A 25,392-nucleotide genomic window follows, 5' to 3' on the forward strand; every position below is an offset into this window, starting at 1 on the left:
AAAACAGATAGTATGGAGATCCATTTATGAGTGAAGTGGTCCCCATTCACCAAATTGTTTTTGAACAGAACAGGATACAAGTACAAAATACATTGAAAGTACACCGCCCCCATGGCAAATAAATAAATCTCCTCCAGCACAGCATTGCCGCTGTGCAGCTCATATAAACTGTTTTGGGAGGGAGAGGTATACAATAATTGATTGATTAATTGCATAATTAAAATCAACAAATAATGATCATACAATATTTTCTTAATCAATTGGCTAATAGCATACCTAAAAGAACGGTGCTTCATCCGAAGCTGTACCTTTTAGAAATTTAATTGAATGTCATTTTAAAATTTTAATTAATTAATTAATTAATCAATAAATAATTAATCTATTCATAGATTAATCAATAAATTAAAAAAAATACTTTATAGCCACATCACTTGGTCACAGTCGTGTCCAAATATTAGCTTCCTAGCTCAAAAGGTGCCTGATAAATTGCCCAGATGAGAAAGAAAATAAATAAATGATTAATAATGAAAATATATAAATAATAATCATAAAATAATTAAATAATTAAGGGATTGGCTAATATAATACCTAGATCACCACCGTTTCATCGGAATGTGTAACTTTAAAAGAATTAATTAATCAAGTTATTCATCGAATAAGTAAATAATTAATCGATTAATTGATTAATCAATAAATCAAAAATAGCCTTTGCAGCCAAATCACTTGGTCATTGGCATGTCCAAATATCAGCTTCCTCGCTCAAAAGGTGCCTGAGATAATGCCCAGAGGAGAAAGGAAATAAATAAGTAATTAATTAATATTGATAATAATTGAATAACTAATCAATTAATTAATTAATCAAAAACAGTTTTTGAAAAAGTACTTGCTCACTATTGTGCACAAATGTCAGCTTCCTAGCTCAAAGGATGGCTGAGATATCGCCAGGACAAACAAACAAGAAAACAAACAAACAAACGGAGTGAAAACTGAGTACCGGTACTCCCTTTCAGCGCGCATCATTGCCGGGGCTCCTTCAGTGCCCGGCAATGACGTTATGCAGCTCCTGGAGATGGCATGGGAAAGCAGCGGTGTACAATAATATTATGATAAAAGTAGAACGGCACTCAGTGGAGCGCATACCTCCACAAGGCTGAACAGTTTAGGTTTTGTAGCCCACTGTTCGGCCAGATCTGTTTCCCAACCTTAACCAAAATCGAATCGGTTTGTTCTTGTCACATATCCAATTCATCCATCAGGTTTTGTCATAATCCCTCTACATGCTTTTGAGATATTGTGCTGCATATCGCTTTTAGCCCCATCTCTCAATGGTGATCAATCACTTGAAAAATTACAGCGCCCAGATCCGAATCTTCACCAAAATCAAAATTGTCCTTGTCACACACACAAACTGTGCAACAAGTCTGTCAGAATTTATGCATAACGTTTTTGAGATATCATGCTCATAAACAAACAATCAAGAAAAGAAATATGTCATGCATAGCATGATACTTGCGAAATCCCGAAAATAAGTTGTTCACCTTTGGCTGATGTCCTTTTAATTTGGCCTATGTTGACCTTAAAAATAACTTTAGGTTGAATTCAGTGATCTGATATGCAAATCTTCTTCAAATTTCAAGTCTAATAGATGAAAATTGAGAATTTTAGAAATGTCACTGAAGTTGTTGACCCATGGTCTTTGTTGACCTTATGGCATGTTGACCTAAAAAAATTATTGGTGGTGGAATTCAATGATTCAGTGTTCAAATCCTCTCTTCAAATTTCACGTCAATCAGATGAAAATTGACGATTTTAGACATTTGACAAAGTTGTTGACCTTTGGCCTAAGTTGATCTTTTGACCTTTTGAACTCAAAATATATAGACTTTTTCCGGTTTGAAATTGTGACCAGTAGGCGATTGACATACACACGATGATGACATATGATGTCATGACGATGCGACATGATGACATACACACGGGCAGGCAGACAAACAGACACAATACGCACAAGACCAACCAATGTAATTGAAAAATCTTCGATTTTCGCAAGTAACAAACCAACAGACAGAAGGGTGAAGGCATAACCTCTGCGTACCATCGGTGTCGGACGTAAGGAGGATATGAAAAATAATTTAAAATTCTTCACATTATTTTTGTGTAAAATAATTCAATCCGATTCACACACAACATCTAAAAAGTGCCAGTTTGTTTAACATGTAAAGATGTACAGTTTAACATGTAAAGATGTACAGTTTAACATGTAAAGATGTACAGGATAATAATCATGTTGTTTATTCATTTTAAAAATGCAATGCCTTCAAAAAATATTCACACCCCTTGACATTTTTTTACATTTTTTGGGTCACTGCCTGAATTTAAAATGGATTAAATTGATATTTTATCACTGATCTGCACATAATACCCTATAATGTCAAAGTGAAAATATTTTCTGAAACTTTAACAAAATAATTAAAAGCAATAGACCCCTCACGGCCCGATTTTTTATTTATTTATGCTGTGAACAAACTTTGGTACAACACGGGTGATTAAGGTTGTGGTCAAGTTTCATCAGAATTGCGTGTGTATATTCCGAGAAAAAAAGCAAATACCTATTTTGGGGGACAACCCTCCACCCTCCCCCACACATCATCTCAGGGCCTGATTTTTTTTTAATGCTGTGAAAAAACTTTGGTTCATCATGGGCGATGAAGGTTGTGGTCAAGTTTCATCGAAATAGTGTTGTGTAGTTTCAGAGAAAAAAGCAAATTCCTATGTTGGGGGTCAAACCTAGATGCATTTTGAGCACCGGTAGACCCCCTTAGACTTTAGTCACAACGCAACAAGTATCAATTGTGCCAAATTTGGTCGCAATCCCATCAGCGGTTTCGGAGAAGAAGTTTCAAATGTTTACGGATGGGCGGACGGACTGACAGACTGAAGGACAGACGGACGACGTACTATCGCATAAGCTCCCCTGAACTTTGTTCCAGGTGAGCTAATGAAATACAGACATAACTCATTAACACAAGTGTTCAACCCACTAAGTCATCACTTTGTAGAAGCGCCTTTGGCAGCAATTACAGCTTTGAGTCTTCTTGGGTATGTCTATTAGATTTGTATATCTGGATTTAGGGAGTTTCTCCCATTCTTCCTTGCAGATTTGCTCAAGCTCTGTCAAGTTGAATGGGGCATGATGGTGCACAGCAATCTTCAAATTTTCCACAGATTCTCAATGGGATTCAAGTCTGGAGTTTGGCTGGGCCAAAACTTTCAGTTTCTTGTTTTGAAGCCAGTCCAGGCTGTCCAGTGTTGCTTTGGCTGTATAATTGGGGCTATTGTCCTGTTGTAACGTAAATCTTTGTCGCAGTCTAAGGTATTTTGCATTCTGAATCAGGTTCTCCTAAAATATTTCCTGTATTTGGCTCCATTCATTGTTCTCTCTGTCCTCACAATTCTCCCATTACTTGCCCCTGAAAAGCATCCCCATAGCATGACGCTGCCACAATCATGCCTTATGGTAGGGATGTTGTTAGATTGGTGATGAGCTATGCTTGGTTTCCACCAGACGTAGCTCTTTGCATTCAGGCCACATAATTAAATTTTCATCTCATCAGACCACAGAATTGTTTGCCTCATGCTCTCACATGCCTTTTTTGCAAACTCCAGGCATGCTGTCATGTGCTGTTTTTCTCTCAGAAGTGGCTTCCATCTGGCCACTCTCCATAAAGCATAGATTTGTGAAGGTTTTCAGAGACTGTTGTCTTTCCGGCAGCTTCTCCCATATCAGCCAAAGATCTCTGTAGTTCTATCAGAGTGGTCATTGGATTATTGATCACCTCCCTGACCAAGGTCCTTCTTGCCCGGTGGCTCAGATTGGTTGGACGGTCAGCTATAGAAAGAGTCTGTTTCATTCCATAATCTTTCCAATTCCTTATGATGGAGCTCACTGTGCTCTTGGGAACTTTCAACAATCTGGAAATTGTTTTGTACCCTTCCCCAGATCTATGCCTCCTCAATATTATATCTGAGTCCTATGGACAGTTCCTAGGACTCCATGGTATCATTTCTGCTCTGCAATGAACTATCAACTGTAGGACCTCATATAGAAAGGTGTGTTTCTTTATAAATCAATTTAAAATTTCTTTATTAATTTTCTACAGGTGGAATCCAATCAAGTTATGGAGATATTGCATGGATAAGTAAAGGAAATTGGATGCACCTGAGCTCAATTTAGAGTGTCATAGCAAAGGGGTTGAATACTTATTGTCTGAAGACATTTCAGCTTTTCATTAAAAAATATTTTGAAAGAGATTCTAAAAAAAAATTATACTTTGACATTATGGGGTATTATGTGTCGATCAGTGAAAAACATCTCAATATTATCCATTTTCAATTCAGGCTGTAACAACAAAATGTGAAAAAATTAAGTGGTGTGAATACTTTCTGAAGGCACTGTATATACATATATACAGTGCCTTTAGAATACTTAAAAGCACATGGGCCATAAGTGTGAGTTGTGGGCTGAGTCTCCCCTCAATTTCCTTGTGTCATCCTTTCTTGGTCTTTCAACCTCGATACGGTCTGCTGAGGTGGGCTAACTGAGGCACATATGCATCAACATGGAGTAACGATATTTTGATACATACTTATCACCACCTCACAGTCAGCGAGAACACAATGTATAACAAGAAAAACAACAACACCCATTCTCAGAATATCTTGCACCAGAAATATATGCCGGAGCAACTAACACACTCTTAAAAGCAGGCTCCAACAAGAAAGAGCAATCAGAGATTGCAGACCCTTGCCAGGATGTGTTTTCAGTGGTTTTTAAGGCTTTTGTGTTAAAACAAAAATGGGGGCCGAACCACGTGAACGATGACGTCATAATTATTAATTTTTTTCTGCACCATTTTATCCCTAAATTATGCTCAATAAATTTCATCTTGATCTGATGAAGTTTTGTACTTGTAGAATTATGACGTCACTATGGATGCACGTATGACATCATCATTAACAGATGTTATTCCACAATTAGAGTTATTTACAATGAGCCATGTCTCAATTTTTTCTATGCAGTGCTTTCGAAGATATAAAGGTACAACATTTTTCTGTTTTTCCAAGATGGCGGCCGGACGACGTGACCTATGATGTCACCTTTTTTTTTCTTCATCAATTTATGCCTAAATGACGCTCAACAAATTTCATCTTGATCGGATGAAGTTTTGTACTTTTCGAATTATGACGTCATAATGGAGGCACCTATGACATCATCATTAACATATTTTATTCTCCATGGAGAGTTCTTTACAATGAGCCATATCTCAATTTTTTCTATTCAGTGCTTTCGGAGATATAGAGGTGCAAAGTTTTTCGGCTTTCCAAGATGTCGGCCGAACCACGTGACATATGCCGTCATAATTATCATTTAAAAAATTCGACATGTGGGGTTGCACCTGTGGTGAACATTTCCCATCAATCGGACCAACGGTTGCAGAGAAAATCATATTTATTCTGTGCAGACAAACAGACAGACAAACAAACAGACAAACAGACAGACAAACAGACAGACAAACAGACAGACAAACAGACAGACAAACAGACAGACAAACAGACAGACAAACAGACAGACAAACAGACAGACAGACAAACAGACAGACAAACGGACTCAAATGCTACACCCTCTCCTCAGGCGAGGGTAAACATAAGTAACAATTATTGCAATCTCTCGTATCCAGTATCATTTACACATTATCCTTGCAGATATCCACACAGTATCCTTTACAAGTATTCTCTCCCTAATGTCACACCTTTCTCTTGATAAAATACTGCCTTTCACCCAGACAAACAAACCTCCTCCCATTTCCTCTCACACCTATAAACATTGTCACCTTTCATCTATTTGTGGTTACATTTAATGTACATAATTCAAGTATGGGAATTTTTAAATATTTAATCGATTAATTGACTAATCAATCAATAATTAATTGATTAATTGATTAATCAATAAATGAGAAATATCCTTTATAGACACATCACTTGGTCACTGTCGTGTCCAAATATCAGCTTCCTCGCTCAAAAGGAGCCTGAGATATTGCCAAGATGAGAAAGGAAATAAATAAATAATTATTAATGAAAATAAAGAAATAATAATCATAAAATAATTAAATAATTTATCAATTGGATAATATAATACATAAACCACCACCATTTCATCGGACTTTGAAACTAAGAATTTTTTTTTTTACGACATTAATTACATAATTAAATAATTAATAAATTAATTGATTACCGTATATACCGGTGTATAACACGCAATTTTTAATCGGAAAAAGTCAAAAGTTGGGGTGCGTACTATACACGGGGATAGAAAAAAAACTCGGCTTCAAAACAAGTCAATTTTCCAATACATTTACGAAAAAAAGTATTTTACGAAAAGCGATCTCGGTTGCACGTTTTCCCTGTTGTGTCATGCACAATTGTACCGACATGCAGGGCCGCCATTGCTGCTCGTTTGCCCCGGATGGCAAGCGTGTTTTGTACCATTACGTGCTTTCTATGGATTTGCCGCTCAAAGCAAAGCCGCTTCCGGAATGTGAATATAACGACTTTTCCCGCTCTGAAAAGCCACATCGGTCTTTTATTTTGAAGGTCTTTTATTTTACGACTGCAATTGTGTCGCATCCGAAATTATAGGGCAGATTACCGTAAATGTCAGATCGGACTGAAACGTCTTCATACTTCTATCCTTTTAATCCTCTATCCTTTTAATTAGGACTTTTGACTTATCTAATTAATGATTGCATTTAATTAGTGTATGCTTTGTAAAAGAAAATATAAAATGAAGCTTCCTATGTTCCCTTTGGCTTCAATTGTGCTTTACAGCCAAACTCACTTGCTTCATGTTCGAAAAATGCTGTTGATTACACTTTCCAAACTGCTCGCTGAGAAAGCCTCCCCAAAGAGATATATCTTTTGCCACTCTTGAACTCAAGGTCTGCTTAACATCTGTTAAAAATGATAAGGGCTTGGGAATGTCTCAATGCCTTGCTCCCACATTTTCCCTTGAGCTCAGCATTCCCCAGGATAGGACGAGGGTGGGGGCTGTTAAGTCCACCCTCTCTCTCTTTGTTTCACAATGCTGAGTTTGCAAAGCTAGCGGAGATCCTTATCAAACTCTGCACATATATAAGGAACCAAAGTTTACCAAGGAAATTTGGAGTCTCTTGGGTTTATGCTGTTCACTGAATTATATATTCCTTACATTCCCCACAGCTGTGTAATGGTTTTTTAATAAATGCTTGTTATTCCTTGAACTCTAGTTGTGAATCCTGGTTCGATTCCCGACATCCTGGTGTCAGAAGTGGGATACAGCTCAAGGCGAGGTCGGAGGAGCGGGCTCTGCGAAAAGGAGAGGAGAGGCTGGCGCCAGCGATTTGTTTTGTTTAAAGGTGAGCTTTTATGTTGAGGGTTGTTCTAAATTTGAGCTCCGCTTTTTCTCACAGGTTTTGCCCATTCCCCCCTCATCGCTTGTGCTTGTATCACGAACAAATTGTAAGTACAGGCCATTTTGGCCTCGGAATAACAAACTGTTTATTGATCTACCAAGGGTAACGTTACGGGGTAGATCTACCAAGGGTAACGTTATGGGGTAACGTTACAGTTAGCAAGGAGAGGGGGAAAGTGAGGGTAAGTGCCGCAGGGCAATGCCGGTAACCAATAACTTTCCAGGAAGGAACAGCCCAGAGCAATATGATGGGGCACAAGTCTGGAAAGGAGGGGCAGCCCCTCAGAAATACCCTGGCATTTTTTATGTATAACAAACATCATTATGCCGCTGTGAGACCAGGGAAAGCATGGGCTGAGCTAACCAAGGATTTCAGTGACTCATGGCCAGAGGAGGGATCGTTTGCGCTAGGAAAATAAGAAGCGCTGTATGGAGCTCGAGACAAGCTAGAGAAGGAGAAGAAACACTTCCCACCCGATTATTGGAAGGTGTACGGGTGGTGGAAGGAGGAAGCAATGAAGTGACAGGCAGCATCAAAACAGGCTAGCCTGGCAGGAGAAGTACTGAAACTTCAAGGGCAGAGGAAGCAAGCAGACAAAGTACAGGATAAAACAATTAAGGAAATAGTCAAGCAAGCGAACCAGTGACTGATGCCGCTGGTTCTGGATTCGGACCAAGACCCCACGGTAGGGGAGGCAGTTACCAGACCCATACCCTCCCAAGACCTGAGCCCTGTCACCGGGCCCCAGGCACCACCCTGCCTAACCCCACCCTTGTTACCCCAGGGGTTAGACCCCGAGAGAATTAGACCAGCCGCTCCCCAGGTTCACCTTAGCCTGGGTAACCCGTTCAGAGGAGAAGGGGCTAACGGAACAGACAATGGGACAGACACCCCAGGGTTCCCCCCACCGATAGGACCGGGAGGACTATACCCCCTCACTGGTAGGGCTTACTGGGAATGAGACCCCACAGACTATCACCGGAATGTTCCCTGTCAAAGCCATAGGTGTAAGTGGACGCCGAGGAGGGGAACAAGCCGTTGAGGTTAGGGTACCATGGAGAGAATCGGATTTCATTGCGATGCAAGAACGGGTAAAAACCTTTCTGATAGATCAGCCAAGTCAAGTGCCCGAATTTATGCGAATATGGATACAAAATTCACGATCAGATGGCGGGACATCTGTCATATGGGAAAAGCTATATTGCCAACACGGGTATGGGAACATGTGAAAGCACATGCAAAATGGCCAAATGTGGCACCAGATCCGCCCTTTTTACCTGACAATTGGGCCACTACTGTCGAACAACTGTTGGTTGGAGTACACACCGCTTTAATGCCAGCTGCGGGGCCCGATTGGAACAAAATATACGCCCTAAAACAGAAACAAGGCGAAGCAGTGGCAGACTGGAGAGAACGAGTGGAGAGAGCAGTGTTGAAATGGGGAGGATTGGGCTGTGCATGGGCACAGGATCTCCCCCACGCTGTAGTGAACAACTTCATGGTGGAAGGGATGAAACCCGCGATAAAGAAGCGCATCTAATTAGTCATGATTGGATGGAGGAATACCCCGACTGACCAATTATGCAGGCAGCCGAACAATGTAGTGACTGTGACGATAAGAAAGCTGATGTAAAAGAGGACATACTGCAAATGTTAGTCCAGGAGAAACGGGCCCAACTCAATAAGAAGGGCAATCGAGATCATGTACGTGCCCAGAATCGGACCACCAGGGCAGATCCCGATGAAGAATGGGGCTGCGACGACGAAAACGAAAATGACTGACAACAATGACAATGGACAAGTCGACATGCGGACCCAGGGGCCCCCTCCCCAAAACTGGAACCCACAGGGGCCCCCTCCCCAAAACTGGTACCCACAGGGACCCGCTCCCCCAAACTATGGGTCTCCCCCAAACTATTGGAACCATAATGGGACGAATGGGACCTGACCGCCACATTGGGGACAGCAGAACCAACAGCCAGCTAGGCGTCCGAGACGACAGGGTCCGCGTAACAACAGCGGACACCCCGCACCCTCAGCTCCACCGATTCCGCAAGGGGCATGCTTTCTTTGCAGACAGATGGGACATTGGAAACGCGACTGTTGAAAGTTCCGCAAGGGGCCCCGCGGGCCCCCGCCACAGGGCAATCAAGCAGCCTATTGACGGGACGACAGCGCGTCGCCCAAAGAATGCCCCCTTTTGACTATGACACCGACAGAGGAGCCGACCTTGACTCTGGACGTGGACGGACAACAACTAGATTTTCTTGTTGATACGGGGCGACCCACAGTACTATAAATGAGGGGCAATTACCCTCCTTGTGCCACACACATAAGAACATTCAAATAATGGGCGTTTCGGGCTTACCCCAAGCGCTTCCTATTTCAAAGGAGGTGAGAGTGGTATGCGGCCCGCTAGAGGCCAAGCATGCTTTCTTAATGACCACCACCGCCCCGACAACTTGTTGGGATGGGATTTACTTTTCCGTTTGGGCTGCAAATCTCATGCACAGGCCAGTGAGTTTTTGTGGATGTCGCAGAATCCAAACGCGACCTGTTAATGACGGCATTGTCTCGCCCCGGCCCCACCGCATATTGGTGGATCCTGGACGAAGGGGCTTTGGCAACTTGGACACACATCATAGACACTGTGTGTTCCGAGTCCGAGGAGTTGCGAGATTGGCTACGAATACACCGAATTACAGCAGACATAAAAGACGACCCACCCCACTGCACGGCTTTTTACGATGCCAGGGGCGAGGACAAAGAATATCGGGAGAAGGTTAAGGAATCGCTAGGTAAACGTTCGACCCTACACTTATCACGAATATGGATTGGTCGTGAGGGGATAGGCGTCGATGTAGCCCTATCTGCGGATCAGCGTGCGCTGTACCGATACCCCGCAGGAGTGGACGCTCATGTCACCCTCACTACCGCCCAAGGGTGGCCACCGGAAAGTGTAGGCTGGATGATGGGATGCTTACAAGACACTCTGATCAATGGCCTTTGGAAGGAGGGCCATTGGACAGTGAGATCGCTCGTCAACGACGAAGGGTATGTGATTAACCTTAAGACACAAAAGAGAGAAGGAGAGTTCAAAGAGGTAGACCTGCCCCCCAAGGGCACCCATGTCGTGAGAGTAGTATCCAGGACCCTGGGCGAGTCCAATGACATTTTAAAGGAGGTTCCGGCCGATTTGTGGACCAAACATGAGAACGATGTCGGCCGAATTCGAGATGCCGAACCTTTGGTAATACCAGTGAAACCCGGGGTGCCCCTCCCAAACGTGAGACAATATAAATTACGGCATGAGGCCGATGTGGGTATAGCACCAGTAATTCAATCCCTGATAAAACAGAAAATAATTGTGGAAACTAACAGCAAATGCATCACGCCTATACTGCCGGTAAAGAAACCGGGAAAAAATAAATGAAGATTTGTACAGGATCTGAGGGAAGTGAACAAAGTAATACGAGGCATACACTCAGTAGTACCAAATGTGGAGGCACACATGATGTCTATCCCACCGGACGCAACACACTTCACTGTTATTGATCTGTGTTCCGCATTTTTCTCCGTGCCTATTGCACCCGAGTCTCAATATTTGTTCGCCTTCAACTACAGAGGGCGCCAGTACACCTGGACTGTGTTACCCCAGGGCCAGGGGTTCTCTCATAGCCCCACCCTGTTCTCCCAGGTGTTGCATCGTGACCCAGCGGACGTGGAACTAAAGAGGGGATCAATGTTGTTGCAATACATTGATGATATGATGATTTGTTCCCCCTCCAAAGAAGCCTGCGAGGAGGACTCTGTGGCCCTGCTAAAGGCCTTGGTGGCCAAGGGCCACAAGGTGGGACAAGGAAAGCTTCAATTTGTACGGCAGGTCATAACTTACTTGGGCCATGCCATCTCGCATGGCAAACGAGAACTGGACGCCGGACGAGTGACCGCTATCATGGAAGTGCCGCGGCCGCGCACGCAACGGGAGATGTTGCGCTTCCTAGGTATGACGGGTTACTGTTGCTCTTGGATAATTGACTATGCGCTACTTGCTAAACCACTGTACGAGACTACCAAATTGGAAGCCCCGAACGAATTGATTTGGACGGACGACCTGATGTGCTGTTTCGAGGGCCTGAAAAGAGCATTGGTTATGGCACCGACTTTAGGACTCCCCGATTACGCGAAGCCATTTACCCTTTACACTCAGACGGTGGGGGGTTTTGCCCAGTCTGTATTGACACAGACTCATGGGGACAAGGAGCGACCAGTAGCCTACTTTAGTAAAAAGCTAGACCCGGTCGAGCAGGGGTTTCTGGTGTGTCTGCAAGCCGTGGCAGTGGCCAGGTATGCAGTGGAAAGAACAGCGGACATCGTAATGGGACACCTGGTAACGTTACGGGTGCCACACTGCGTCACTTCGCTGTTACTACAGTGAAAAACACAACACTTGTCTTCCACCAGATTAATGCAATACGAAACCGCACTGATCACCGCAGCCAACATCACTGTTGAACGTTGCACTACACTCAATCCAGCCTCACTGATGCCCACACCAGAGGAGGGTGAACCCCATGTGTGCATCGAGGTAGTGCAGCAAGTCTCTATGGTGTGTCCGGATCTGAAGGACGTTCCCCTTGACAACCCAGATTGTGTATATTAAGTCGATGGATTGGCTAAACGTGCATGGGATGGCTTTCTGCTATCCGGGTATGCGGTCTGCACTGATAACGAGATGGTGGAAAGCGGACGCCTTCCACCTACCTTTTCTGCCCAGCAGGCAGAGCTATGCACCCTAACTAGAGCATGCAACTTGGGGGCAGGCCTCGCCATCAACATTTACATGGATTCAGCTTACGCACATGGGGTAGTCCACGACAAAGGAGCAATCTGGAAGATGCGAGGCTTTCTCACATCTGCAGGTTCGGTTATAAAGAACGGTGATTTGGTCGAAGGGCTACTCCAAAGCATTTTACTTCCCCGCGCTATTGCGGTGGTTAAATGTCGCGGCCACCAAAAAGTGGACACTGACGTTGCTAGGGGCAATGCCAGGGCAGATGCAGTGGCAGGAAAGGCAGCCAACCAACACGTAGGATGGAACATGCCGGCGGTAACACGAGCTAAAGTGTCCCTCGCACAGACTGCCAATGTACCGACCTCAGGGCCAACCGCCACACCAACTAACGACAACGTTTTAAAGCTGCAAAATGCAGCAACAGCAGCCGAACACGATGACTGGATAAAATGAGGGGCTACGCGCCCCAGGCCAAATGAGATGTGGACCCTTTATGGAAAACCAATAGCACCCAAGGAACTACTGCCTTGGCTGGCACGAATGGCACACCAAAATGGCCATGTGTGCCAGAGGGGAGTGATGCAACAGATAAACTATACTTGGGCGGCACCGGGACTGTCACGGATCACATCTGATGCGTGTCGGTCATTCGTGATTTGCCAACAACACAATAGGGGGGTCCCACCAAGGCACCCACACAACGCGGGCCATCCCCAACCTTCCGGGCCGTTCGTCCATATCCAGTTCGATTTCATAAAAATGCAATCAAGTATGTCATTTAGCTACATTTTGGTAATTGTGGATATGTTCACAAAATGGGTCGAAGCCTACCCATGCATCAAGTCAGACACCCCTACAGTAACTAAGCGCCTCATGTGGGATTTCATGTGCAGATTTGGAATTCCCCAGAAAATTTCTTCAGACGAAGGGGGCCACTTCACGGGAGAGGTAATTAAAGGTATCCTGAAGGCATTGGGTGTAAAACAATCCTTCCATTGCGTTTACCATCCGCAATCGTCGGGACTTGTGGAAGACACGAACGGGACCCTGAAACCCAAGTTAGCAAAGATCTGTGAAGATACAGGTTTGAAGTGGCCGGAAGCTCTCCCGCTTGCATTGATGAGCACTCGTTCCACCCCTGGTCGCACCATGGGTCTTTCCCCCCACGAGATATTGATGGGGCGGCCAAAGAGTTTGCCTGTTCCGGCCCCGATGGACATGTCCAAACTTGATTTGCCTGTGATGGATGACATGCTTTTAAAGTTTTGCATAGGATTGTCCAACGTGGCACGCAGCATTCACGCACGAGTACGAGAGGCGTTGCCTGAACCAACAGGCCACGCCATCCACAACTTCCAAGCCGGTGACCGCATGCTCGTGAAGCACTTCACCCGCAAGAACGCCCTGGAACCAAGGTGGACGGGACCATTCCAGGTATTGCTGACTACACCAACCGCTGTCTTTTGCGAGGGTAAGCCCTCCTGGATCCACGCCACGCACTGTAAGTTGGCTATCCAAGCACCAGACACAACACCACAGTAATGATGTTTTCAGGCACAGGTGTAATACTACTGATAGCGGCAGCATCTATTGGTAGCGCGTTAAGGTGGGGGCACAGATCATGAGTGGGACACGCAAAACCTCACCGTGACATTGGGACAGGAGATATCATTACCATGTTTTGAGGAAAAACTGCACAAAAATTGGATAGGCGTGAGTTGGACGGTGTTGGATGAAAATATATGGGACCAAGTACTGTGGAAGCAACTCGTGTCCCTTGGGTGGAGCCGAGTCCGCACCAGAGAAGAGGTCCAACCAGGGTACACATGGGGGACACCTGATTTTAAACTGCAGACACGCACACACCTAGAGAAAGGCACGACTATGAGGATTCGATGTCAAGCATGGACTACATGGCTTTTTAAGTATGGCGATATCACGACCATCGAATACGTACTCACACCGCACCCCCAGGACAAGGCCCCGGTAAAGGATGCAAACACATATTGGAGGGTAGCAAGAGAGGTGGCGTCCATCCAGAATAGGACTCAGTGCTGGTCATGCATGCACTTACCCCATACCAGCACCACTGGGATACAAATGATAGTGCTACCCTTGTCCCTTGACGATCTTTGCTCACAGCCTATCGATTTCCCATGTTTAGTCACCACTCTGGAAAGAGAGGGGGTTGGCAACGATAAAAGTTGTAATCGGCAGTTTAATTATCTCCCTTCAATGACTGCCCATGTGGCCGAGAGGCCCGCCCCCATCTGGGTCAAACCACAGAAAGGGATGGTCTGCCTCCAGGGCTCCGGCCACTTGCTTATGGGGTAATCAGAATGTGCCTGCACTCTCCCCGGGAAATTGGAAAAGGAGAGCACCGGGATTACACTACAAATAGTACTGCAAGATAAACACAACCACAATATAACGGCTATATCATTTTCTAGGGGGGTTAGTAGGGTCAATGGGGTGACAACGGGAATCCAGTGTTTATCCACCCACCTGGTCCCACCCCATGGGACAATGTTTATATGCGACGATAAGGCATACCCCTATTTACCAAATAATTGGGGTGGCACATGTTATCTTGGCTCGGTTCTTCCCGATGTCGAGATACTCGACGATTTAGATTCAAAGTCCCTGAATAGGTGACATAGGAGGGCAGTATGGAATGAAGACGGAACCACAAAACTACACGGAGGAGGATGGGAAAAGCTGATCGGTTTCTTCTTCCCAGGAGCAGGCACAGTTATGAATAGTTTCCGGATAGATAAGTTGGCCTTGGCTCTAGAAAAGGTGGCTAACGACACCGCCACAGCCCATGATGAATTAATATTGGACACAGTAGTTCATATGCGCACAATGGTAATGCAGAACCGGGTGGCTTTGGACATGCTTTTGGCAGAGAAAGGAGGGGTATGCAGGGTAGTAAAAGGAAAATGTTGCACATACATACCAGATCCATCCGACGGGGTGTCAGCCGCAATAGAAAGATTGAGAAAGACTAGCCACGCATTGACTGTTGATCGGGTAGTGCGCAAAAACGCTTTGAATGTTGATTGGCTTACCAATTGGTTTTCAGGATGGACAGGCACGATAGTAAAATGGTTGTTGACCGCACTGGCGGTGATAATCGGGGTACTGATCTGGGGGGCACTAATGAAGGCTTTAGTCCTCTTGTGCGTGAGAAAGTATTTTTCAGGTTGGACGACGAAGAAACCGCCGGCGAAGACCATGGTCTTGACCGCCGATTTGAACGGGTCCTGGGACCTCGACCTGAACGAGCCCCTGGGCGATGCTGATGTGTTCGTCGCTTCTGAAGATTGTGATGATTTTGCTGCTAAAGACTGTGATGATTTTGTCGTGAACCTCCTGTGGGAATTGGCGCATGCTTCTTATGTATTACAAGCTCACAACTGCACTTCCCTGATCGATCCGACTCTGGATCTGATTGCGATGCTGGGTCTGGCTGTCGAAGGACCTGACACCGATACTCTGGATCCCGATGCTGAGTACGCATCCATGGACGACTTTGACACAAAGGAAGTTTCTCTCTTTTCTTTGAATTGTAATGCTCTGTCCTCTGACCAGGAGCAGATGACACAAGATATTGATGACATTATTTATTCCCCAGAACAACAGCATGTACGGGCTCTCATGAACATGGACCTCAATTAACCTCGAAGATCTGCAAGGACTGCATTTGTGCGAGGTGGGGGAGCCAGTTCCGCAGGGGAGGTGACAGGCCCTCTGGGGAGCACATCCTCATTCGGACCAGGCATCTTCGTTGTGGATCTGAAACGTTAATGGACCTCCATGTTCGAAACACACACGCGATCGCGCGACATACCTTTCAAGTGTGCATGCGTGGTGCTATGGGCGCATGGCATGCCCTTGGAAGGACACACATACAATACTATTCTTGCTTGTTTATGAATAAAGCCCACTGTGGCCTTGTCTCTGTGATACGTTGTCTCGTTAGGGACAAAATTGGGGTGATGTCGGAAACATGCTTTTAATTAGGACTTTTGACTTGTCGAATTAATGATTGCATTTAATTAGTGTGTGCTTTGTAAAAGAAAATATAGAATTCAGATTCCTATGTACCCTTTGGCTTCAATTGTGCTTTACAGCCAAACTCACTTGCTTCATGTTCAAAAAATGCTGTTGATTACACTTTCCAAACTGCTCGCTGAGAAAGCCTCCCCAAAGAGATATATCTTTTGCAACTCTTGAACTCAAGGTCTGGTTAACATCTGTTAAAAAGGACAAGGGCTTGGGAATGTCTCAATGACTTGCTCCCACATTTTCCCTTGAGCTCACATTCCCCAGGATAGGACAAGGGTGGGGGCTGTTAAGTCCACCCTCTCTCTCTCTTTGTTTCACAATGCTGAGTTTGCAAAACTAGCGGAGATCCTTATCAAACTCTGCACATATATAAGGAACGTCCTTTACCAAGGAACTTTGGAGTGTCTTGGGTTTATGCTGTTCACTGAATTGTATATTCCTTACATTCCCCGAAGCTGTGTAATGGTTTTTTAATAAATGCTTGTTATACCTTCAACTCTAGTTGTGAATCCTGGTTGATTCCCGACATAAGACGCACTTTTTTTATCGGAAAAAAGTCAAAAGTTGGGGGTGCGTACTATACACGGGGATAGAAAAAAAACTCGGCTTCAAACCATTTCTATTTTCCAATACATTTACGAAAAAAAGTATTTTACGAAAAGCGATCTCGGTTGCACCTTTTCCCTGTTGTGTCATGCACAATTGCACCGACATGCAGGGCCGCCATTGCTGCTCGTTCGCCCCAGATGGCAAGCGGGTTTTGTACCATTAAGTGCTTTCTATGGATTTGCCGCTCAAAGCAATGCCGCATCCGGAATGTGAATAGAACGACTTTTCCCGCTCTGAAAAGCCACATCGGTCTTTTATTTTGAAGGTCTTTTATTTTACGACTGCAATTGTGTAGCATCCGAAATTATAGGGCAGATTACCGTAAATGTCATCTCAGACTGAAACATCTTCATACGTTCTATCCGGTTCCAGAGAAGAGAAGATCAAGATGTCAAGGCGGTCGTACGCTTCAGCATTCAAACTCTCCGTCTGCCAGTCTGCAGAAGAGTTTGGGAACCGAGAAGCTGGGAGGAAGCACGGCGTGAATGAGTCTGCCGTCTGGTGCTGGTGAATAACAAAGGCTTCCACAGAGGATATGCCGAGGAAGAGGAAGGCGAACAGGGGAAAATCGGCGAAGTGGCCTCAGCTGGAGGAGCGTGTCATCACCTGGGTTCAGGAGAAGAGGGCAGAGGGTCACGCCATCTCTACACTTGCTCTCAGGCTGAAGGCAAAGAGCTTCACTTTGGACGGAGACATCAAAGACTTCATGGCCAGCACATCGTGGGCCAACATATTTATGGAACGCCATAATCTGTCGGTATGACACCGCACGCACATCGCACAGCATCTTCCCGACGATACGGCCGACATAACGACACGCTTTTTTTTTTTTCTTTTTTAAATACTGAATCGAGGCTCGTGAAAGAGCTGACAACCGCGAGGGAAAGACAGCACAGGCGGACCGCGAGGGAAAGACAGCACAGGGGGACCGTGAGGGAAAGACAGCACAGGGGAACCGTGAGGGAAAGACAGCACAGGGGGACCGCGAGGGAAAGACAGCACAGGGGGACCGTGAGGGAAAGACAGCACAGGGGGACCGTGAGGGAAAGACAGCACAGGGGGACCGTGAGGGAAAGACAGTACAGGGGGACCGCGAGGGAAAGACAGCACAGGGAGACCGCGAGGGAAAGACAGCACAGGGGGACCATGAGGGAAAGACAGTACAGGGGGACCGCAAGGGAAAGACAGCACAGGGGGACCGCAAGGGAAAGACAGAACAGGGGGACTGTGAGGGAAAGACAGCACAGGGGGACCGCGAGGGAAAGACAGTACAGGGGGACCGTGAGGGAAAGACAGCACAGGGGGACCATGAGGGAAAGATAGCACAGGGGGACCGTGAGGGAAAGACAGTACAGGGGCACTGTGAGGGAAGGACAGCACAGGGGGACCGCGAGGGAAAGACAGTACAGGGGGACCGCGAGGGAAAGACAGCACAGGGGGACCACGAGGGAAAGACAGCACAGGGGGACCGCGAGGGAAAGACAGCACAGGGGGACCGCGAGGGAAAGACAGCACAGGGGGACCGCGAGGGAAAGACAGCACAGGGGGACCGCGAGGGATAGACAGCACAGGGGGACCACAAGGAAAAGACAGCACAGGGGGACCGCGAGGGAAAGACAGCACAGGGGGACCATGAGGGAAAGACAGCACAGGGGGACCGCGAGGGAAAGACAGCACAGGGGGGCCGCAAGGGAAAGACAGCACAGGGGGGCCGCAAGGGAAAGACAGCACAGGGGGACCGCGAGGGAAAGACAGCACAGGGGGACCGCGAGGGAAAGACAGCACAGGGGGACCACGAGGGAAAGACAGCGCAGGGGGACCGCGAGGGAAAGACAGCACAGGGGGGCCGCGAGGGAAAGACAGCACAGGGGGACTGCGAGGGAAAGACAGCACAGGGGGACCGCGAGGGAAAGACAGCACAGGGGGGCCGCAAGGGAAAGACAGCACAGGGGGGCCGCAAGGGAAAGACAGCACAGGGGGACCGCGAGGGAAAGACAGCACAGGGGGACCGCGAGGGAAAGACAGCGCAGGGGGACCGCGAGGGAAAGACAGCACAGGGGGACCACAAGGGAAAGACAGCACAGGGGGACCGCAATGGAAAGACAGCACAGGGGGACCACGAGGGAAAGACAGTACAGGGGGACCGTGAGGGAAAGACAGCACAGGGGGACCATGAGGGAAAGATAGCACAGGGGGACCGTGAGGGAAAGACAGTACAGTGGCACTGTGAGGGAAAGACAGCACAGGGGGACCGCGAGGGAAAGACAGTACAGGGGGACCGCGAGGGAAAGACAGCACAGGGGGACCACGAGGGAAAGACAGCACAGGGGGACCGCGAGGGAAAGACAGCACAGGGGGACCGCGAGGGAAAGACAGCACAGGGGGACCGCGAGGGAAAGACAGCACAGGGGGACCGCGAGGGAAAGACAGCACAGGGGGACCGCGAGGGAAAGACAGCACAGGGGGACCGCGAGGGAAAGACAGCACAGGGGGACCGCGAGGGAAAGACAGCACAGGGGGACCGTGAGGGAAAGACAGCACAGGGGGACCGCGATGGAAAGACAGCACAGGGGGGCCGCAAGGGAAAGACAGCACAGGGGGGCCGCAAGGGAAAGACAGCACAGGGGGACCATGAGGGAAAGACAGCACAGGGGGACCGCGAGGGAAAGACAGCGCAGGGGGACCGCGAGGGAAAGACAGCACAGGGGGACTGCGAGGGAAAGGCAGCACAGGGGGACCGCAAGGGGAAAGACAGCACAGGGGGACCGCGAGGGAAAGAAAGCACAGGAAGCTTCCAGACATTCATAATCAAGCTTCACCGGGAGCACAACTACCCACTCAGCAGGATCGGAAATGCCGACCAGACCCCTATAACCTTCGACATTCCAAAAGGGACCAGCATCAGAGTGAAGGGGGAGCGGACCGTCACAGTCAAGACCACCGGCCACGAAAAAGACCATTTCACCATTATGCTCGCTTGCACCGCTGACGGGGGCAAGCTTCCATTGTATGACGTCTTCAAGTGGAAAACTCTACCCAAGATAAAATTTCCAGCAGGTGTCATCATTCGAGCCCAACAGAAGGGTTGGATGGATCTGGCCCTGGTCCAGGACTGGCTACGTGTGGTGTGGGGTAGGCGGGATGGCAGGCTTTCTCGACGATGGAATATGCTGGTCCTGGATGTGTTTCGCTGTCACAAGACAGAAGAAACCAAAGAGCGTTCCAACACGGACCTCATCATCATCCCGGGCGGCATGACTTCCCTACTCCAACCCCTCGACATGGCCATCAATAAGCCCTTCAAAGAAGGTATGCGACGATGCTGGGCGAATTGGATGTTGGAGGGGACAAGAGTTACACAAAGAGCGAGCGAATGAGGAAGATGGACCTCCCAACGATCTGTGGCTGGATTTTAAAGGTGTGGGAGGAGATGCCGCCAGCGATCATAAAGTAGGCCTTTCTCAAGTGCTGTATTTCTAACAGCATGTATTTCTAACAGCTGTATTTCTACCAGAGATGATATAATCTGGCAGGAGGGAGCTTCCAGTGGCGGCGACAGCAACAACGAGAGTGATGGTGACCTGTACTACCCAGACAAGGACTTGCATGCCATCTTCGAAGAGGAGAGCAATGATGAGGATTTCCTTGGCTTTAGCTGAGAAGCCCATCACACACCCAAACGGCCCTTTGCAGGGCCACAACTCCACAATAAAGAATGTTTTAATAAACTCTCAACTCTCTCCTTTCTTCTATGAAGCAAAGAAGCTTCCGCGAATGCATGCACATCTGGACCCTGACGCGTGTGTAACCGAATACTGACTACATATAGCTAAATATTTTGAGTTGTTTTTTCCTTTCAAAATGTTCATTTTGTGCTACTTAAAGTTTGTGTACAAATGCATAGATTCACGCTACTGTAATCTGAAAATGAATGGAAATTTTTTTTTTGGGAGGGTGGAAGTTGGGGGTGCGTACTATACATGGATGCATATTATACACCGGTATATATGGTAATCAATAAGTCAAAAATAGCCTTTAGAGCCAAATCACTTGGTCATTGTCAAGTCCAAATATCAGCTTCCTAGCTCGAAAGGTGCCTGACATATTGTCCAGATGAGAAAGGAAATAAATCAGCGCTTAATTAATCAATAATAATTAACTAACTCATCAAGTAATTGATTAATCAAAAAACAAAAAAATGACGTTTTTGACAAAGTACTTGCTCACTATTTTGCCGACATTTCAGCTTCGTAGCTCAAAGGATGGCTGAGATATCTCCTGGAAAAACAAACAAACAAGAAAACAACCAGAGTGAAAACTGAGTACTCCCTTTCAGCACGAGTCATTTCCGGGCCCCTTTCAGTGCTCTGCAATGATGTAATGCAGCGCCTGGAGATTGCATAGGAAAGAAGCGGTGTACAACAACCGGAGTGAAAACTGAGTACTCCCTTTCAGTGTGCGGCATTGCCGAGCCCCCTTCGGTGCCCGGATATGGTGTCATACAGTGCCTGGAGATTGCATAGGAAAGGAGCAATGTACAACAAACAAGAAAACAACTGGAGTGAAAATTGAGAACTCCCTTTCAGCACGCGTCATTTCCAGGCCCCTTTCAGTGCTCTGCAATGATGTAATGCAGCGCCTGGAGATTGCATAGGAAAGAAGCGGTGTACAACAACTGGAGTGAAAACTGAGTACTCCCTTTCAGCGTGCGGCATTGCCGAGCCCCCTTTGGTGCACGGATATGACGCCATGCAGTGCCTGGAGATTGCATCAGAAAGGAGCAGTGTACAACAGACAAGAAAACAACTGGAGTGAAAACTGAGTACTCCATTTCAGCATGCATCATTTCCAGGACCCCTTCAGTGCCCGGCAATGCCGTTATGCAGGGCCTGGAGATGGCACAGGAAGGGAGCGGTGTACAATAGTAAGATGCAAGCTATGAAATGCATAGACCAATACCAAGTATGTCAACAAAAAGAAAAGAAAAAACCTACATAAAAATATGAAAGGCAATCTTCTTATTTGCAACCATATTTGTGAACAGCTATTTGTTCAGTTGTGCCTCATGGACAGTCTAAGGAAGTGACTTAGAGAGTGAAGAGGAGGTCCTTGGGGGTTACCTTTTCATGACAAAAAATATGAGTGCATCAGATTTAGACTAGGGGCGTGCTCAAGGGACGTATCAGGCTTCCTCTGACTATAAAAAGGCCACTACACACATGTGACTGACTATTTATTTTCCCGACAACGCCGGGTAACTCTGTAAGTATAAAGTATTGCAATTAAGAATATCAGAATAATAAAGTGGATCAAAATAGTTAAACAAAACAATCAGTTGTGGTAGAGTAGACCCGGAGTGGTGCACACCAAGGGACCCTGAACTGTAATAATAATAATAATAAAAATAATAATAATAGCTGTACCAAACCTCTCCATGGAGTTCATTTGCTGTGCTACCTCTACCCCCTCTTCAAACATTCTGTACATCTCATATAGTTACAACCGCCCACCACTCCTCTCATAAATCACCACCAACGTTCCCAGCCGGTAACGATATAAAATGGCATCCAACATTTCATCAATATCTCCATATCTGTCCAATCAAGATAACACAACATAATATTTTGATCATAATGTTTCACAAAAATCCGTTTTACCTCAGGAAGAAAAGAATACGCAGAATACTCCTCAATTGTTCCAATCAGTGCTCGAGGTCCACTGTCATCAATCCCAGTTGTTGTAAACATTGGTCCCAAAACATTCAAAGCTATTTTCATTAACTTTCGTTCAGAAAAGCAAAAATCATACACAGTATACTTCAGTGTTACGTTTGGCAACAACATCGGGTTATCATTAACTTCGTTTATAGTAAAAACCATGGCCATTACCCATTGAAGGAACCTGTCACTCAAACTGGGTACAAAATCACATGTAGGTCATTGATTGAAATGTGTTTAATGAATGTAATTGTAATCATACTAAAATCGCAATTTGGTGTCCGTCTGTCTGTCTGTCTGTCTGTCTGTCTGACCGAGATGCATTCAGTCGTTACTTATCCAATAGCAACCAAACTCGACAGGGAGACTAAGGGTCACACAATAGAGGATGGAGCGATCTAACTTCCTCCCCACCTCCCCAAGGAGGATTTCTACCTTGCGCGGACTCCTTGTTGAGGTGTATAAAAGGTTATTATGAGTTTAATGGCGCGCACCAATCGGACGTATAAATTATTTCAACCACAAACGATTCAGTCAATTGTGTCCAACGTACAGTTTCATTTTTAAACAGCTGCTACTAAACTGTAAGAAGTTTGTAGGAAACTCGACATGCTTCAGGAATTCTATACTTATTGCTTCTCCCTTAGCTGAATGGATCAAAACTGTCTCAACTTGCTAGGCCTCGGTAAGCAGCAATGATCTTTAGCTATAACAAAGATGCTTACACGAGCCTTTACCCATGGATGATGAATCTCATTGTCTGGTACATTTTTCTAGCTTTTTTTTTTTTCTGATTATCAGATTATATGTGGACAGTATGTGGATTGTTTATAACTTATCTTGGGGCCTCATATGTGATTTCTCTCCACCTTGGCTTCAAGTGTGATGTGCGATATTGCCACCAACAGCCTGATGACCTAATTGTGACTTTTATTTGATGCATAAGCATTTGTTAACATTTTGATAATCGCTGGATGGAAATTTGGACATACATATGTAGGGGAGAACAGGGTAAATACGGACACAGATTTTTAAACCTCTGTATCTGCACAACGAGTAGTATAACTCTCAAATTAACATGGCATCAGATACATAATGAGGCATCCCCTCAATATGAGATAGATACATACCTAAAACGTTTTTCTATATTTAAGTTATCTTTAAGAAACCATTTTCGTAAGTGTCTGCAATTCCCCGCCCGCTAGCGGGGAAAACCGGACACCTGGTGGGGCAACTACGGACAAGTGAAGAAGTCAACTTTTAGGGTCTTGCATAAGCCCCCTCCCCTTTTCAAACAGGCTAAACGACCTTTTAAGACACCAGAGATGCTAAGTAGTTATCTTCTCAATAGGCCTACAATGAAATGTTCCCAATAGGCCTACAATGAAATATTTTCGTATATAGATTAACATTGAAATGTGTAATATTTGTTTGTCGTATATTGTTATTTTTTTTAATGAAGTGATCACTCGAGTTACAAGTCCTGCACTAATGACTGTGTTTCCTTTCTTTAACTTGATGAAGTTATTGGACAAGGTCTTTTAAACCAATACACATAAACAATTTTAATAAGCCTTCATCACACACCAAAATAAAATGAAACTTTAGAAAACAAATGACAATCGAAACACAAAACAAACGAGATTTGTGAAACACTTTCATTCTTGATCTGGAACCCATCAATGTTCCAGTCAGACAATTGGTGAGTTGGTAGCTACATGTTTCTGCAAAAGGACAATTTTAACTGTAAGACGCACAAATACAAGGAAGTTATCAGGGGTGAATGTGTTAAATTAAATTAACATTAAAAATTAAATGTGCAATTAACATTAAATGCATTAGAATTCAATATAGACCGCAGAAAACATGAATGGGGCAATAGCGGACACCCGTCCGCAATTACCCCACATTGACCTTTGACACACGATACTTTCCTCCACACAACACTGTCTCATTTCATCAATTGACACTGTATGTACGTAAACCATGCTTCAAACTGAATACACGTTTCTAATAAAATCGATGATTAACCAAAACGACTGACAGCAATGAACCCAAACAGCAAAATCTAGGAACACATTTTAGGGGGTGTAGTTAACTCTCTGACTGAGTACTTCTCTTTAAATGAGGCAAATAATAGAAGTTAGCTGGTATTTACCTTGTTACCTGCGAGGCCACTCACGAGTGATGACGGAACAGCGCCAGCTATCACGAAATTCCTGTAACAGCCTTGTCCGCAATTACCCCATGTCCGTGTTTACCCCGTTCTCCCCTATGTGTGGGTGGTGTATTGGCAAACAGTCGCTGGTCGGCACACCTATCAGTACTATTATAACCAGTTATCCAGTTCTGTCAAGTCGTGTCCGACTTCTGGTGACATTCATGATCAGGTTTCTCCAAACATTCCAACCCTGCACTGCTCTTGGAAGCTCTGGCAGGGAAACCTTGGTTGAAGCCTTTACCTGATGATCTGGGGGTATGTTCATTTACCTTTAACTGGCTATCCCTTTCCAAGCCAGCCATTCCTTATAAACCGTTTCGTTGGAGTGTTTAGTCCACTTGGCGAGCACTTTGCAAGCTGATTGGTAATGGAGCACACACACTCTGAACACATCGATCTTCTCATTTGAAAAGATTTTAATATTTTTATGTTTAAATAAAGAAGAGTTTTTTTTCACTTTCCTTCTTAAAT

This window comes from Myxine glutinosa, chromosome 3 (assembly GCF_964187855.1).
Source record: "Myxine glutinosa chromosome 3, kmMyxGlut1.1, whole genome shotgun sequence".
Taxonomy (NCBI): Eukaryota; Metazoa; Chordata; class Myxini; order Myxiniformes; family Myxinidae; genus Myxine; species Myxine glutinosa.